This window comes from Peromyscus eremicus, chromosome 9, assembly GCF_949786415.1.
Source record: "Peromyscus eremicus chromosome 9, PerEre_H2_v1, whole genome shotgun sequence".
Lineage (NCBI taxonomy): Eukaryota > Metazoa > Chordata > Mammalia > Rodentia > Cricetidae > Peromyscus > Peromyscus eremicus.
This window is the reverse complement of record NC_081425.1, coordinates 65,201,006-65,217,927: the sequence shown is the minus strand read 5'-3', so window position 1 is coordinate 65,217,927 and position 16,922 is coordinate 65,201,006.

Here is a 16,922-nt window from a genome sequence, read left to right as displayed (position 1 = left end):
AGCCCCATGGAAGTTGTTGGTAATGGTTCATTGGACAGACCAGGACAGCAGGCAAAAATATAGTTTACTAGCTTGAATGTGAAGTTTGCTGAGGCAGATTGTGCTTTATCCAAGACTAGCCCACAACCTACTGTGTGGATGGGAGTGACCCTGAACTACTCCATGCACCTCTCAGGAAAGAACTGCTATTATTTCCACCAGCCAAACAACCATGTCCTACGCAGGAGATGGAAAAGAAGTGGGTCTTGTAATTCACCTGATTATTTTTAAGTTCTTTGAAGCACATCTGGGGTGTATTAGGAGAGTTGAAGATGGACTTTTAGCAGTAGGGTAAGAAAAAGGAGTTTGGAGAGAATGGGTGAGAGCTGGAGAGAGTGCGTGAGGTCTAGGGCTGATATATTGTAAACCCCAATACAACATAGCTAGGGATCAGAGAAGAAAGCAGGACACTAGAGTAGACAAAAAGGCCAGAAAATATGGCACACGTCCTTAATGCTATCGTGGGAGAGGCCCAGAACCCTCCAGATCTCATCGAGGTCTCTGAGGTCAAGGCCACTCTGGGAAGAGAGCCTTTAATCTCAACACTTGAGATCTCATGCCTTTGCTTGGGAAGCACACACGCCTTTAGTCCCAGGAAGTGATGTCAGGGCAGAGAAAGGTATATAAGGCCAGAGCAAAGAGAAACTCACACTCTTAAGGCTGAGGATTTTGTAGAGGTAAGAAAAATGGCTGGTTCTGCTGTTTCCTTGATCCTTCAGATTTACCCCAATATCCACCCCCCCACTTTCTTTTTTGGTACTGATAAGACCTTTTAGCAATTGATGTTACACCATCATCTCCCAGGACAGGTCTTTCTGTGTCTCATCTGTTCCTTCCCCAGGGGCACCTCTGATACTGGAGGGTTTCCCTGGTCAAGCTTGACAACCAAGCTTTCTATTAGGTGAGAATGACCAGCATCTGTAGATGAGGAATGAAGGGTCCATTGTTTGCTAATGCTGCAGGAGGCTGGTTCCTTAATCCACACACAGCTAAGAGACAGAGATTGCTGTTGCCTGAAAATGGTGTTGATACCTTATTTGTTCATTTCTGGACAGAGAAAAGCAAAGCAAGTCAAAAGCTTGAGAAACACGCAGCAAGGCAGAATGGACCAGAGTCGGCAGCAGGAAGGACGAGGAAGACCCTCAGGTAATCAGAGTGAGATGTGTGCTAAACCAAAAACCTTCCACTGCATTTCTTATTGTGTGATTCCCAGGTTTATACCAGACCCTAGATGTGAGCAGCTGTGGTGAGAATGGAGAGGTACTCAGTGTTTCCAGACCTCGGACCTTCTCACAGTAGAGACAGAGGTTCAGGGGACTGTGATAGCTCCCTGGAGTGTGGGAGGAGCGGTTGTGAGTGTAGGTCAGGGCAGCGTTCCCAGGACCCACATGTCCTGTGAGAGCCCCTTCTACTCTAAAATGTATTTTCTAAACCTGAAGACACCTATGCTCTCCCAGTGAGTGGACTCCTTGTGATCGCCAGCAGAGTGGATGCCCGATCCTTGCCAGGAAGCAAGTGTTGGTAATCTCCTGATACACAAATGAGGGCACTGGGGCTGATCAGTGTGCAGGAAGAGTCCCTAGGGAAAGCACAGATGTACATGTGCATGCTGGGAAATGTTCTGATCCCATCCCTCTGTCCTTTGCAGGTCGTTCCCATTGGCGGTGGAGTGAGTATGAATTAAGTATCTTCCTAGTGGAGTGGGAAGTCGTTGAACTGGAAGTGGGCCACAAAGGGAAAAGAACTTGTAAAAAAGTCAGGAGTATTCGAAAGCGACTCTATCGTAGGGGCCTGAGGAAGACCTGGCACGACTGTTTGCAACTGATGGTGGGTCTGCTGAATATGCACTACTTGCTCTGTGAAGAGAGAGCAGGCATCGAATCTTTGTTGTTTCCTTATGCGATGGAACTCTTCAGGATCCTGGGCCACAGACAAGAGTGGAGCCCCTTCCCAGGTTAATCCCTTCTGGAGTTCCTCCAGAGGGTGGCGTCAGCTGGCCTTTCTTCATGGGCACAGAATGTAGGCAAGCCCCATTCCCACAGGCCTCTGTGGCACAAAGCAGCAATGTCTGGCCTCTCCGTGTGTCTAACACCCTCTCACACCCAAGCAATGGAACTCTGACTTGTTCACAGCTGATTTTTGACCAAGGGGCCAATTAATTACTGAAGGATCTGGCTTCCCTGTGCCTTTCTGGAGCGCTTCAGGGGATCCCACCAGCGATGATATACAGCGGGGATTCTTGATTCCCTGATGGGAGACTTGGAAAACATTTGACTGTACCACAACTACTTCCTGCTTTGGCTCTGGAGAAACCGGCCTTCATCAGCCATGGTCAACATCTTATGACCGCCAAGGCCCTAAGAGGAGACAGTGGGGATTCCTTGAATCTTCTCTGACAACATCGGGGTCCTTTTATGTTGTTTTGTATGTGCCAATTGCTTTCTCTGCCTCCTCAGTGAAGAGTAATGGGTGGAATCAAATAAAAATTTCCAAAGAAACTCCTGCGTCCTCCTTGTCATTTCAGTAGGGCAGATCAGCATGGTGGGGCAGGGGATGTGGTAGTGGTGGAGGTTCATTCCTGGGTGACTGGGACTTGGCCTCTACCCTCTACCCTCATCAGACTCTAGGCATTGCGTCTCTTCTACTACAAGGGGAAGCCCTGCTGCCATAGACAGCAGCTCAACACTGTATCCATTCACTAGCCCTCATGTTGTAGCACTCATGGTCAGTGTTTCAGAGCGTCAGACTCCTCAGAATGCAATGGAAACCAGTTGGGAGCTGGAGTAGTAGCTGTGTGGCGCGCTGATGGAACATCAAGTAAGAGAATATCAAAGCTTCTCAAATGTAAGTTTCAAATAGGTAAGAAGGCCCAACAGGGGACACTGCCACCTATTCTAAGTTTAGAATGTGTTTCTCTTTGAATGAGGGACAGTTACATCATGTTAGCCTTAATTTTGACCTGGTTAAATATATAATGCCATTGTCTTTCAACGTTGGATATCATATCTCTATTTTCCTTCTACAGGAGATAGTCATATCACACAGTTTCACTCACTCGAGGGGTCGTTGTGACTTGGATATTGTTAACTTTGGGAATTAAGCATGACATAAGGTGATATGAAAGTGTGTCCAGTTGGAGAGGTGTAGTCTCCTGGTGAGTATTCTTAGTATTGAACTTGACTACATCCACAATGAGCAAGAATCCCAAAGTAGGTGGGCACACTTGTGAGGTGTTTTTGCTTAATCATTCTGTGGGGCATGTTCCACTTCTGAGCTAGATCTTTGAGGTGGGAAAACAGATGTTTCATTAGGGCAAACTGGGATTAGGGCAAGGGATCACAACCTCGTCTATGGTGGGAACAACCAACTGTAATACAGGGATCTCCTAAAACATCTCAATTATCAGACATTTACTTTAAAATTCGGAACATTAGCAAAAGTATACTTATGAGGGAGCGACAAAATAATAGTGTGTTTTGCCATGACTACAACATGAGGAGTTTTATTGAATGATCTGAACATTCTGAAAGCTGAGAACCACTCCATGAGAGGCTACTTCTTTTAGAGTTTGGCTGATACTGAAGAGCAGCTGAGACATTTCTTGGGAGGGAACTACAGCCACTGGATCCTTAGACCTTCTGTTCATAGGCAGTCATGTTTGGATTAGCTGGACCACAGGTCCCAATGCATTGTAGTAAATCACCTCAAGACACCCTCACACACCAACAGTGTGTGGGAGAGAGACAGAGAGACTCAGACACACACACACACACACACACACACACACACACAGATACACAAACACATAAACATACACACACAGAGAGAAAGAGAGAAAGAGGGAGACAGAGACAAAGACAGAGACAGAGAAAAAAAAGACTGACTAACACAAAAATACATAGCCACATTCAGTTATCAAATGAATATTAAAGCTTGCTTGGAAAACCCAGCCTTCTGCACCTAAAAGACAAGGCTTGCATAGACACTGGCTACTCAGGGAAGCTCTCCTGATATGGGGCTCACATCTCAACTCCTTCACATTGGACTTTGCGTACCTGAGGACCTGTAAATGGGCAGAGATTCCAAACCATGGAGGGCAGGCATATCAGGAGTTCAAGGTCATCCTAATTCTACTGAATGAGTTGTAGGCCCATCCCCAGGGTGCCTGGCAACCCTGGCTCCAAAGTAGAAAGAAGGAAACAGATGCATGGATCCTTCACATGGGTGCCTGGCAGTTGACTTCCTCTTGTGCTGGTGTTGAAAGTCCATATTAAAGTCTCTTTCTCTACTCCAGCTCTGCTGTTGTCTGTGAGCCCTCTATTGTATCATGACATGTGTTTGTGGATAATGCCAGCAACGGGGAGATCAAGGGAGGAGGGACAGATGATCTTGGTCATCCTCGAGAAGAAGGTGGGCTGCATGATAGCCTGGGATCCATGAGATACTGTCTCAAGAACCTCAAACCTACAAAACCCACCAAGTATCCGATAGAGGTTTTCCCCACCCTTGAATATTGATGATGTGGGTCCCTGTTGCATGTAACTGTCCCGTTGTCCCTAGTCCCCTTTGCTTTAAAGTGAACACAGCAGGGGAACCTTCTGTCCCACAGGATAGAGCAGTGTTCCTCAACCTCCTGATGCTGTCACCTGATACAGTTCCTCATGTTGTGGTGACCACCCAACCATTAGATTATTTCAGTTGCTACATTGTAAGTGCAATGACCTACTGTTTTAAATCATAATGTCAATAATGTGTTTGCTGGTAATCTTAGGCCATCTTTGTGATTTGATCATTCTAGCTCTAGTGGGCTCCTGACCCACAGTTTGAGAACCACTGGGGTGGATAAGCAACTGTGTGCCTCCATAGGAGGCAGAAGCATCCATGACTCAGGTGTTCAGGTTGTGGCCGTAGTGAGCTGAACTGAGAGACAGAAGTATCTTGTTATAGAGGGTTGTGAGCCCTCCTGTGGTTGATGAGAATTGAACTCAGGACCTCTGGAAGAACAACCAGTGTTCTTAACTGCTGAGCCATCTCTCCAGTCTGTAACTCTTTCTTTCTTTCCTTTTTTTTTGTTTTGTTTTTTGTTTTATTTCTATTTTAGATTTTCCAGACAGTGTCTCTCTGTAGCTTTGGAGTCTGACCTGGAAGTCACTTTGTAGACCAGGTGGCCAGCAACTCAGAGATATCAGCCTGTCTATGCCTCCCAAGTGGTGGGATTAAAGGCCTGTGCCACCACTGCCTGGTGAAAAACAGCCTTGTAAATTAAAAAAATAAAAAAAGAGAGAAAGACAGAAAGTTTACATGAAATTTAGCACATGTGGTAGAGTATGAAATCGACCAGCCAAGGTGGCCCAATCTTTAATGCCAGCACTCAGGCTGGGGATCCAGACATGGACTGATCAGTGAGATGTCCTGAAGGATTAAGTCTAAATTTTGGTGAGTTCCAAGAAAGCCAGCACTATATAGAAACAAACAAACAACAAGTAATAACCAAACAATCAAACCAACAATCAAACCCACATGAGACACCAAAAGAACCAATGTCACGAAATCCAAATTGAAGTGAGTTGTCTTGTTTTTGTTGTGTTTCTTTGATAATTTTGAACTGAATCTGAGCTGGAGAAATCTGGGCCACCCTCCTGTCTCAGCCTCCAGAGATGTGATTCAATCTCGGTGTTCTCCACTGCTGACCCAGCAGCCTATGATCCAGAGAGGCTGGGCCAGATTCAATCACAACCAAGGGATATATAAAGGGGCGGATCTCTACTTGGTTCTCAGACTTCCAGAATTGCAGGGAGGTGAGCAGAGCTCTTTGTCCACACTCCAGTCTCTGGGGGACCCGCCAACAGCCAGAAAACCCCAGTTGTGTGACCATGTGGAGCCAGACAGATCTCAGGAGGGAAAAGGTATGTGAGTCGGGAAATCCATTCTGTGTTTTCTGGAGGCTGGCTGGGACATTTGTCCCTCAATTCACCTCAGAAGGTGGGTATTGTGCCTCTGGGACAATTCTCCAATCCACATGATTATGGAATCATCTTGTACTCATGGCAAGCCCCATGGAAGTTGTTGGTAATGGTTCATTGGACAGACCAGGACAGCAGGCAAAAATATAGTTTACTAGCTTGAATGTGAAGTTTGCTGAGGCAGATTGTGCTTTATCCAAGACTAGCCCACAACCTACTGTGTGGATGGGAGTGACCCTGAACTACTCCATGCACCTCTCAGGAAAGAACTGCTATTATTTCCACCAGCCAAACAACCATGTCCTACGCAGGAGATGGAAAAGAAGTGGGTCTTGTAATTCACCTGATTATTTTTAAGTTCTTTGAAGCACATCTGGGGTGTATTAGGAGAGTTGAAGATGGACTTTTAGCAGTAGGGTAAGAAAAAGGAGTTTGGAGAGAATGGGTGAGAGCTGGAGAGAGTGCGTGAGGTCTAGGGCTGATATATTGTAAACCCCAATACAACATAGCTAGGGATCAGAGAAGAAAGCAGGACACTAGAGTAGACAAAAAGGCCAGAAAATATGGCACACGTCCTTAATGCTATCGTGGGAGAGGCCCAGAACCCTCCAGATCTCATCGAGGTCTCTGAGGTCAAGGCCACTCTGGGAAGAGAGCCTTTAATCTCAACACTTGAGATCTCATGCCTTTGCTTGGGAAGCACACACGCCTTTAGTCCCAGGAAGTGATGTCAGGGCAGAGAAAGGTATATAAGGCCAGAGCAAAGAGAAACTCACACTCTTAAGGCTGAGGATTTTGTAGAGGTAAGAAAAATGGCTGGTTCTGCTGTTTCCTTGATCCTTCAGATTTACCCCAATATCCACCCCCCCACTTTCTTTTTTGGTACTGATAAGACCTTTTAGCAATTGATGTTACACCATCATCTCCCAGGACAGGTCTTTCTGTGTCTCATCTGTTCCTTCCCCAGGGGCACCTCTGATACTGGAGGGTTTCCCTGGTCAAGCTTGACAACCAAGCTTTCTATTAGGTGAGAATGACCAGCATCTGTAGATGAGGAATGAAGGGTCCATTGTTTGCTAATGCTGCAGGAGGCTGGTTCCTTAATCCACACACAGCTAAGAGACAGAGATTGCTGTTGCCTGAAAATGGTGTTGATACCTTATTTGTTCATTTCTGGACAGAGAAAAGCAAAGCAAGTCAAAAGCTTGAGAAACACGCAGCAAGGCAGAATGGACCAGAGTCGGCAGCAGGAAGGACGAGGAAGACCCTCAGGTAATCAGAGTGAGATGTGTGCTAAACCAAAAACCTTCCACTGCATTTCTTATTGTGTGATTCCCAGGTTTATACCAGACCCTAGATGTGAGCAGCTGTGGTGAGAATGGAGAGGTACTCAGTGTTTCCAGACCTCGGACCTTCTCACAGTAGAGACAGAGGTTCAGGGGACTGTGATAGCTCCCTGGAGTGTGGGAGGAGCGGTTGTGAGTGTAGGTCAGGGCAGCGTTCCCAGGACCCACATGTCCTGTGAGAGCCCCTTCTACTCTAAAATGTATTTTCTAAACCTGAAGACACCTATGCTCTCCCAGTGAGTGGACTCCTTGTGATCGCCAGCAGAGTGGATGCCCGATCCTTGCCAGGAAGCAAGTGTTGGTAATCTCCTGATACACAAATGAGGGCACTGGGGCTGATCAGTGTGCAGGAAGAGTCCCTAGGGAAAGCACAGATGTACATGTGCATGCTGGGAAATGTTCTGATCCCATCCCTCTGTCCTTTGCAGGTCGTTCCCATTGGCGGTGGAGTGAGTATGAATTAAGTATCTTCCTAGTGGAGTGGGAAGTCGTTGAACTGGAAGTGGGCCACAAAGGGAAAAGAACTTGTAAAAAAGTCAGGAGTATTCGAAAGCGACTCTATCGTAGGGGCCTGAGGAAGACCTGGCACGACTGTTTGCAACTGATGGTGGGTCTGCTGAATATGCACTACTTGCTCTGTGAAGAGAGAGCAGGCATCGAATCTTTGTTGTTTCCTTATGCGATGGAACTCTTCAGGATCCTGGGCCACAGACAAGAGTGGAGCCCCTTCCCAGGTTAATCCCTTCTGGAGTTCCTCCAGAGGGTGGCGTCAGCTGGCCTTTCTTCATGGGCACAGAATGTAGGCAAGCCCCATTCCCACAGGCCTCTGTGGCACAAAGCAGCAATGTCTGGCCTCTCCGTGTGTCTAACACCCTCTCACACCCAAGCAATGGAACTCTGACTTGTTCACAGCTGATTTTTGACCAAGGGGCCAATTAATTACTGAAGGATCTGGCTTCCCTGTGCCTTTCTGGAGCGCTTCAGGGGATCCCACCAGCGATGATATACAGCGGGGATTCTTGATTCCCTGATGGGAGACTTGGAAAACATTTGACTGTACCACAACTACTTCCTGCTTTGGCTCTGGAGAAACCGGCCTTCATCAGCCATGGTCAACATCTTATGACCGCCAAGGCCCTAAGAGGAGACAGTGGGGATTCCTTGAATCTTCTCTGACAACATCGGGGTCCTTTTATGTTGTTTTGTATGTGCCAATTGCTTTCTCTGCCTCCTCAGTGAAGAGTAATGGGTGGAATCAAATAAAAATTTCCAAAGAAACTCCTGCGTCCTCCTTGTCATTTCAGTAGGGCAGATCAGCATGGTGGGGCAGGGGATGTGGTAGTGGTGGAGGTTCATTCCTGGGTGACTGGGACTTGGCCTCTACCCTCTACCCTCATCAGACTCTAGGCATTGCGTCTCTTCTACTACAAGGGGAAGCCCTGCTGCCATAGACAGCAGCTCAACACTGTATCCATTCACTAGCCCTCATGTTGTAGCACTCATGGTCAGTGTTTCAGAGCGTCAGACTCCTCAGAATGCAATGGAAACCAGTTGGGAGCTGGAGTAGTAGCTGTGTGGCGCGCTGATGGAACATCAAGTAAGAGAATATCAAAGCTTCTCAAATGTAAGTTTCAAATAGGTAAGAAGGCCCAACAGGGGACACTGCCACCTATTCTAAGTTTAGAATGTGTTTCTCTTTGAATGAGGGACAGTTACATCATGTTAGCCTTAATTTTGACCTGGTTAAATATATAATGCCATTGTCTTTCAACGTTGGATATCATATCTCTATTTTCCTTCTACAGGAGATAGTCATATCACACAGTTTCACTCACTCGAGGGGTCGTTGTGACTTGGATATTGTTAACTTTGGGAATTAAGCATGACATAAGGTGATATGAAAGTGTGTCCAGTTGGAGAGGTGTAGTCTCCTGGTGAGTATTCTTAGTATTGAACTTGACTACATCCACAATGAGCAAGAATCCCAAAGTAGGTGGGCACACTTGTGAGGTGTTTTTGCTTAATCATTCTGTGGGGCATGTTCCACTTCTGAGCTAGATCTTTGAGGTGGGAAAACAGATGTTTCATTAGGGCAAACTGGGATTAGGGCAAGGGATCACAACCTCGTCTATGGTGGGAACAACCAACTGTAATACAGGGATCTCCTAAAACATCTCAATTATCAGACATTTACTTTAAAATTCGGAACATTAGCAAAAGTATACTTATGAGGGAGCGACAAAATAATAGTGTGTTTTGCCATGACTACAACATGAGGAGTTTTATTGAATGATCTGAACATTCTGAAAGCTGAGAACCACTCCATGAGAGGCTACTTCTTTTAGAGTTTGGCTGATACTGAAGAGCAGCTGAGACATTTCTTGGGAGGGAACTACAGCCACTGGATCCTTAGACCTTCTGTTCATAGGCAGTCATGTTTGGATTAGCTGGACCACAGGTCCCAATGCATTGTAGTAAATCACCTCAAGACACCCTCACACACCAACAGTGTGTGGGAGAGAGACAGAGAGACTCAGACACACACACACACACACACACACACACACACACACACACACACAGATACACAAACACATAAACATACACACACAGAGAGAAAGAGAGAAAGAGGGAGACAGAGACAAAGACAGAGACAGAGAAAAAAAAGACTGACTAACACAAAAATACATAGCCACATTCAGTTATCAAATGAATATTAAAGCTTGCTTGGAAAACCCAGCCTTCTGCACCTAAAAGACAAGGCTTGCATAGACACTGGCTACTCAGGGAAGCTCTCCTGATATGGGGCTCACATCTCAACTCCTTCACATTGGACTTTGCGTACCTGAGGACCTGTAAATGGGCAGAGATTCCAAACCATGGAGGGCAGGCATATCAGGAGTTCAAGGTCATCCTAATTCTACTGAATGAGTTGTAGGCCCATCCCCAGGGTGCCTGGCAACCCTGGCTCCAAAGTAGAAAGAAGGAAACAGATGCATGGATCCTTCACATGGGTGCCTGGCAGTTGACTTCCTCTTGTGCTGGTGTTGAAAGTCCATATTAAAGTCTCTTTCTCTACTCCAGCTCTGCTGTTGTCTGTGAGCCCTCTATTGTATCATGACATGTGTTTGTGGATAATGCCAGCAACGGGGAGATCAAGGGAGGAGGGACAGATGATCTTGGTCATCCTCGAGAAGAAGGTGGGCTGCATGATAGCCTGGGATCCATGAGATACTGTCTCAAGAACCTCAAACCTACAAAACCCACCAAGTATCCGATAGAGGTTTTCCCCACCCTTGAATATTGATGATGTGGGTCCCTGTTGCATGTAACTGTCCCGTTGTCCCTAGTCCCCTTTGCTTTAAAGTGAACACAGCAGGGGAACCTTCTGTCCCACAGGATAGAGCAGTGTTCCTCAACCTCCTGATGCTGTCACCTGATACAGTTCCTCATGTTGTGGTGACCACCCAACCATTAGATTATTTCAGTTGCTACATTGTAAGTGCAATGACCTACTGTTTTAAATCATAATGTCAATAATGTGTTTGCTGGTAATCTTAGGCCATCTTTGTGATTTGATCATTCTAGCTCTAGTGGGCTCCTGACCCACAGTTTGAGAACCACTGGGGTGGATAAGCAACTGTGTGCCTCCATAGGAGGCAGAAGCATCCATGACTCAGGTGTTCAGGTTGTGGCCGTAGTGAGCTGAACTGAGAGACAGAAGTATCTTGTTATAGAGGGTTGTGAGCCCTCCTGTGGTTGATGAGAATTGAACTCAGGACCTCTGGAAGAACAACCAGTGTTCTTAACTGCTGAGCCATCTCTCCAGTCTGTAACTCTTTCTTTCTTTCCTTTTTTTTTGTTTTGTTTTTTGTTTTATTTCTATTTTAGATTTTCCAGACAGTGTCTCTCTGTAGCTTTGGAGTCTGACCTGGAAGTCACTTTGTAGACCAGGTGGCCAGCAACTCAGAGATATCAGCCTGTCTATGCCTCCCAAGTGGTGGGATTAAAGGCCTGTGCCACCACTGCCTGGTGAAAAACAGCCTTGTAAATTAAAAAAATAAAAAAAGAGAGAAAGACAGAAAGTTTACATGAAATTTAGCACATGTGGTAGAGTATGAAATCGACCAGCCAAGGTGGCCCAATCTTTAATGCCAGCACTCAGGCTGGGGATCCAGACATGGACTGATCAGTGAGATGTCCTGAAGGATTAAGTCTAAATTTTGGTGAGTTCCAAGAAAGCCAGCACTATATAGAAACAAACAAACAACAAGTAATAACCAAACAATCAAACCAACAATCAAACCCACATGAGACACCAAAAGAACCAATGTCACGAAATCCAAATTGAAGTGAGTTGTCTTGTTTTTGTTGTGTTTCTTTGATAATTTTGAACTGAATCTGAGCTGGAGAAATCTGGGCCACCCTCCTGTCTCAGCCTCCAGAGATGTGATTCAATCTCGGTGTTCTCCACTGCTGACCCAGCAGCCTATGATCCAGAGAGGCTGGGCCAGATTCAATCACAACCAAGGGATATATAAAGGGGCGGATCTCTACTTGGTTCTCAGACTTCCAGAATTGCAGGGAGGTGAGCAGAGCTCTTTGTCCACACTCCAGTCTCTGGGGGACCCGCCAACAGCCAGAAAACCCCAGTTGTGTGACCATGTGGAGCCAGACAGATCTCAGGAGGGAAAAGGTATGTGAGTCGGGAAATCCATTCTGTGTTTTCTGGAGGCTGGCTGGGACATTTGTCCCTCAATTCACCTCAGAAGGTGGGTATTGTGCCTCTGGGACAATTCTCCAATCCACATGATTATGGAATCATCTTGTACTCATGGCAAGCCCCATGGAAGTTGTTGGTAATGGTTCATTGGACAGACCAGGACAGCAGGCAAAAATATAGTTTACTAGCTTGAATGTGAAGTTTGCTGAGGCAGATTGTGCTTTATCCAAGACTAGCCCACAACCTACTGTGTGGATGGGAGTGACCCTGAACTACTCCATGCACCTCTCAGGAAAGAACTGCTATTATTTCCACCAGCCAAACAACCATGTGCTACGCAGGAGATGGAAAAGAAGTGGGTCTTGTAATTCACCTGATTATTTTTAAGTTCTTTGAAGCACATCTGGGGTGTATTAGGAGAGTTGAAGATGGACTTTTAGCAGTAGGGTAAGAAAAAGGAGTTTGGAGAGAATGGGTGAGAGCTGGAGAGAGTGCGTGAGGTCTAGGGCTGATATATTGTAAACCCCAATACAACATAGCTAGGGATCAGAGAAGAAAGCAGGACACTAGAGTAGACAAAAAGGCCAGAAAATATGGCACACGTCCTTAATGCTATCGTGGGAGAGGCCCAGAACCCTCCAGATCTCATCGAGGTCTCTGAGGTCAAGGCCACTCTGGGAAGAGAGCCTTTAATCTCAACACTTGAGATCTCATGCCTTTGCTTGGGAAGCACACACGCCTTTAGTCCCAGGAAGTGATGTCAGGGCAGAGAAAGGTATATAAGGCCAGAGCAAAGAGAAACTCACACTCTTAAGGCTGAGGATTTTGTAGAGGTAAGAACAATGGCTGGTTCTGCTGTTTCCTTGATCCTTCAGATTTACCCCAATATCCACCCCCCCACTTTCTTTTTTGGTACTGATAAGACCTTTTAGCAATTGATGTTACACCATCATCTCCCAGGACAGGTCTTTCTGTGTCTCATCTGTTCCTTCCCCAGGGGCACCTCTGATACTGGAGGGTTTCCCTGGTCAAGCTTGACAACCAAGCTTTCTATTAGGTGAGAATGACCAGCATCTGTAGATGAGGAATGAAGGGTCCATTGTTTGCTAATGCTGCAGGAGGCTGGTTCCTTAATCCACACACAGCTAAGAGACAGAGATTGCTGTTGCCTGAAAATGGTGTTGATACCTTATTTGTTCATTTCTGGACAGAGAAAAGCAAAGCAAGTCAAAAGCTTGAGAAACACGCAGCAAGGCAGAATGGACCAGAGTCGGCAGCAGGAAGGACGAGGAAGACCCTCAGGTAATCAGAGTGAGATGTGTGCTAAACCAAAAACCTTCCACTGCATTTCTTATTGTGTGATTCCCAGGTTTATACCAGACCCTAGATGTGAGCAGCTGTGGTGAGAATGGAGAGGTACTCAGTGTTTCCAGACCTCGGACCTTCTCACAGTAGAGACAGAGGTTCAGGGGACTGTGATAGCTCCCTGGAGTGTGGGAGGAGCGGTTGTGAGTGTAGGTCAGGGCAGCGTTCCCAGGACCCACATGTCCTGTGAGAGCCCCTTCTACTCTAAAATGTATTTTCTAAACCTGAAGACACCTATGCTCTCCCAGTGAGTGGACTCCTTGTGATCGCCAGCAGAGTGGATGCCCGATCCTTGCCAGGAAGCAAGTGTTGGTAATCTCCTGATACACAAATGAGGGCACTGGGGCTGATCAGTGTGCAGGAAGAGTCCCTAGGGAAAGCACAGATGTACATGTGCATGCTGGGAAATGTTCTGATCCCATCCCTCTGTCCTTTGCAGGTCGTTCCCATTGGCGGTGGAGTGAGTATGAATTAAGTATCTTCCTAGTGGAGTGGGAAGTCGTTGAACTGGAAGTGGGCCACAAAGGGAAAAGAACTTGTAAAAAAGTCAGGAGTATTCGAAAGCGACTCTATCGTAGGGGCCTGAGGAAGACCTGGCACGACTGTTTGCAACTGATGGTGGGTCTGCTGAATATGCACTACTTGCTCTGTGAAGAGAGAGCAGGCATCGAATCTTTGTTGTTTCCTTATGCGATGGAACTCTTCAGGATCCTGGGCCACAGACAAGAGTGGAGCCCCTTCCCAGGTTAATCCCTTCTGGAGTTCCTCCAGAGGGTGGCGTCAGCTGGCCTTTCTTCATGGGCACAGAATGTAGGCAAGCCCCATTCCCACAGGCCTCTGTGGCACAAAGCAGCAATGTCTGGCCTCTCCGTGTGTCTAACACCCTCTCACACCCAAGCAATGGAACTCTGACTTGTTCACAGCTGATTTTTGACCAAGGGGCCAATTAATTACTGAAGGATCTGGCTTCCCTGTGCCTTTCTGGAGCGCTTCAGGGGATCCCACCAGCGATGATATACAGCGGGGATTCTTGATTCCCTGATGGGAGACTTGGAAAACATTTGACTGTACCACAACTACTTCCTGCTTTGGCTCTGGAGAAACCGGCCTTCATCAGCCATGGTCAACATCTTATGACCGCCAAGGCCCTAAGAGGAGACAGTGGGGATTCCTTGAATCTTCTCTGACAACATCGGGGTCCTTTTATGTTGTTTTGTATGTGCCAATTGCTTTCTCTGCCTCCTCAGTGAAGAGTAATGGGTGGAATCAAATAAAAATTTCCAAAGAAACTCCTGCGTCCTCCTTGTCATTTCAGTAGGGCAGATCAGCATGGTGGGGCAGGGGATGTGGTAGTGGTGGAGGTTCATTCCTGGGTGACTGGGACTTGGCCTCTACCCTCTACCCTCATCAGACTCTAGGCATTGCGTCTCTTCTACTACAAGGGGAAGCCCTGCTGCCATAGACAGCAGCTCAACACTGTATCCATTCACTAGCCCTCATGTTGTAGCACTCATGGTCAGTGTTTCAGAGCGTCAGACTCCTCAGAATGCAATGGAAACCAGTTGGGAGCTGGAGTAGTAGCTGTGTGGCGCGCTGATGGAACATCAAGTAAGAGAATATCAAAGCTTCTCAAATGTAAGTTTCAAATAGGTAAGAAGGCCCAACAGGGGACACTGCCACCTATTCTAAGTTTAGAATGTGTTTCTCTTTGAATGAGGGACAGTTACATCATGTTAGCCTTAATTTTGACCTGGTTAAATATATAATGCCATTGTCTTTCAACGTTGGATATCATATCTCTATTTTCCTTCTACAGGAGATAGTCATATCACACAGTTTCACTCACTCGAGGGGTCGTTGTGACTTGGATATTGTTAACTTTGGGAATTAAGCATGACATAAGGTGATATGAAAGTGTGTCCAGTTGGAGAGGTGTAGTCTCCTGGTGAGTATTCTTAGTATTGAACTTGACTACATCCACAATGAGCAAGAATCCCAAAGTAGGTGGGCACACTTGTGAGGTGTTTTTGCTTAATCATTCTGTGGGGCATGTTCCACTTCTGAGCTAGATCTTTGAGGTGGGAAAACAGATGTTTCATTAGGGCAAACTGGGATTAGGGCAAGGGATCACAACCTCGTCTATGGTGGGAACAACCAACTGTAATACAGGGATCTCCTAAAACATCTCAATTATCAGACATTTACTTTAAAATTCGGAACATTAGCAAAAGTATACTTATGAGGGAGCGACAAAATAATAGTGTGTTTTGCCATGACTACAACATGAGGAGTTTTATTGAATGATCTGAACATTCTGAAAGCTGAGAACCACTCCATGAGAGGCTACTTCTTTTAGAGTTTGGCTGATACTGAAGAGCAGCTGAGACATTTCTTGGGAGGGAACTACAGCCACTGGATCCTTAGACCTTCTGTTCATAGGCAGTCATGTTTGGATTAGCTGGACCACAGGTCCCAATGCATTGTAGTAAATCACCTCAAGACACCCTCACACACCAACAGTGTGTGGGAGAGAGACAGAGAGACTCAGACACACACACACACACACACACACACACACACAGATACACAAACACATAAACATACACACACAGAGAGAAAGAGAGAAAGAGGGAGACAGAGACAAAGACAGAGACAGAGAAAAAAAAGACTGACTAACACAAAAATACATAGCCACATTCAGTTATCAAATGAATATTAAAGCTTGCTTGGAAAACCCAGCCTTCTGCACCTAAAAGACAAGGCTTGCATAGACACTGGCTACTCAGGGAAGCTCTCCTGATATGGGGCTCACATCTCAACTCCTTCACATTGGACTTTGCGTACCTGAGGACCTGTAAATGGGCAGAGATTCCAAACCATGGAGGGCAGGCATATCAGGAGTTCAAGGTCATCCTAATTCTACTGAATGAGTTGTAGGCCCATCCCCAGGGTGCCTGGCAACCCTGGCTCCAAAGTAGAAAGAAGGAAACAGATGCATGGATCCTTCACATGGGTGCCTGGCAGTTGACTTCCTCTTGTGCTGGTGTTGAAAGTCCATATTAAAGTCTCTTTCTCTACTCCAGCTCTGCTGTTGTCTGTGAGCCCTCTATTGTATCATGACATGTGTTTGTGGATAATGCCAGCAACGGGGAGATCAAGGGAGGAGGGACAGATGATCTTGGTCATCCTTGAGAAGAAGGTGGGCTGCATGATAGCCTGGGATCCATGAGATACTGTCTCAAGAACCTCAAACCTACAAAACCCACCAAGTATCCGATAGAGGTTTTCCCCACCCTTGAATATTGATGATGTGGGTCCCTGTTGCATGTAACTGTCCCGTTGTCCCTAGTCCCCTTTGCTTTAAAGTGAACACAGCAGGGGAACCTTCTGTCCCACAGGATAGAGCAGTGTTCCTCAACCTCCTGATGCTGTCACCTGATACAGTTCCTCATGTTGTGGTGACCACCCAACCATTAGATTATTTCA